Below are 2,007 nucleotides of genomic sequence, written 5' to 3'. Positions count from 1 at the left end.
CAAATGCGCTTTACACAATTGATGTGTGTATGGATTGGGATAACAGTTGTATGAGCCCCTAATAAAATGTTAAAAAAAAAAAAGAACAAGGTCCGACTCTGAGACAGACTATTAACTGCTCACGTGCAAGTCCCAAGTTAAGCTGAAGAAAATGAAAACAAGTCCCTGAGAGCCAAAGTATGGGCTTGCATACATCCCACTGGAATTTAGAGACCATCCAAAGGCTAGATCAGTTGGACTGAACATTAATGATCCAAGACAAGAGATTTGAGGACATAAAGGACATCATCCACGAACAAAACATTAAGACAGAATGGGATAAAAGACCAAAGTGGATGTCAGACATTCTGAAATTTGCTATCAACATTTTTTCAAAGGGCAATTTGAAAAGGTAAAGTAAAATATAGTGATATGCATAGCGATCTTGGGTTAGAAAATAAAAAGGAAATACCATGCTCGGGATATCTCAAGCTGAAAGAACTAAGGCAGAAAAATTCAAGGCCCGAGTCACAATATTGAAGGATTCTGTTACTACAGGCACATTATGTAATGACACAGGAGGTGTCAACAGAACATGTAAGGAATGAACAGCCATTGTATCGAAAATAATTGTTCAAAGTTCCGCCATTTCAAGAAGTCGCATAAGATTAGGGACTGGTCATATTGAAGGAAGAAGTTCCAGCTCCCTGGAAGGCGTTAGCAAAAAATACAGCCCCAAGAATGATTGATAAAATATCAATTGGGATTTCATATGTAAATGATCACAATCCTTGAAAGAGCTCTCATTTTATTTGTCAATATTTTTTTAAATACATCCTTTTGGGAAGCGAATTACTGTGGTGTAGTTTGCTATTCTCCGGAAGTAGCAGATGGAAAACAAACAACCATCAAAAAAAGGCACTCTCGAACTTCTTATGCAGATGAAATTTGGACATCAAGAATCGATCCATTTTGTTGTTGTTGTTGTTGTTTTAAAATGTAGGCTGGGAACAAAGTGATTAGAATACTATTTTCTACCCAGTCATTTTACGCAAGCCTGTTTCGATGTCCCAAAGTTTAATGAACAGAACAGTGAAGCTGCCCTGAACTGAACTCACACTTTGGAAGAGAATCGATCCATTTTAATTGTGGTGTTGGACAAGATTATTGAAAGTACCATGGACTGCCAAAAGGACAGACAGATCTGTCTTGGAAGAAGTACGGCCAGAATGCTCCTTAAAGGCAAGGATGGTGAGACTGTCTTCACATACTTCGGGCATGTTGTCAGGAGAGACCAGTCCCTGGAGAAGGGCATCATGCTTGGCAAAGTAGGGGGGCATGGGAAAAGAGGAAGGTCCTCGACGAAACAAGATGGACGGACACAGTGGCTGCAGCCATGGGCTCAGGCACAGGAACAATTGTGAAGTTAGTACAGGACCGGGCAGTGTTGCGTTCTCTCCTGCAAAGGGTCACTGTGGGTCAGACCAACTCAACAGTGATGGCGACCACATGTGTTACAGAGTAGAATTGATGCCCAGCGTCTTCTTAGTTGTGATCTTTATGAAAGCTGACTGACAGGCCTTTTCTCTGCTGCACACCTGCATGGGCACCAATCCAGCCACCTACATGTGAGTAGCCAGCACCAACTGCCCAGGGATATTCTCTCCCTGAGTATTTCTGCAGACAGATGGCATTCTTGGAGCTGTATTTAGTGCTAACTGACAACAGCATGGGATAGAGCCCACCTGGACTATTCATCCAAGGTGGCTTGGCATGCCCTGGGGTGCCAAGCATCCTATCATCCTGCTTCCACCCAGTCCCTTGGAGATAAACATTGTCAGGCCATGAAAATCTTACTGCTGCACCCAAGTGCTTTGGGGCCTCTGTACGGACCACTGTCCAGAGGAGTGATTTATGAGCTTGATGGGCAGGCAGATGGAGATGTCTTTCGTTATTGTTTGCTCAGGGGCCTCATCGGAGCCCCACTCCCCATCTTTGGGAGTCTGTGGTATGCCAGGAGAGGGGTGT

At 43.5% G+C, this 2,007-nt stretch overlaps 1 non-coding gene across 1 annotated transcript; it reads right to left on the bottom strand.

Annotated features, from left to right (window-relative positions):
• Positions 1-974: 974 nt before the first annotated feature.
• On the bottom strand, positions 975-1,106 carry LOC115873882. The gene has a single exon (XR_004048656.1). It is a non-coding gene; the product is annotated as a small nucleolar RNA SNORA36 family (small nucleolar RNA).
• Positions 1,107-2,007: the final 901 nt, after the last annotated feature.

This window comes from Echinops telfairi, unplaced genomic scaffold, assembly GCF_000313985.2.
Source record: "Echinops telfairi isolate 266 unplaced genomic scaffold, ASM31398v2 ScPeMD7_7469;HRSCAF=8507_1, whole genome shotgun sequence".
NCBI classification, from domain to species: Eukaryota; Metazoa; Chordata; class Mammalia; order Afrosoricida; family Tenrecidae; genus Echinops; species Echinops telfairi.
The sequence above is the reverse complement of the archived record's forward strand: the minus strand, read 5'-3'. Positions and strand labels throughout refer to the sequence as shown.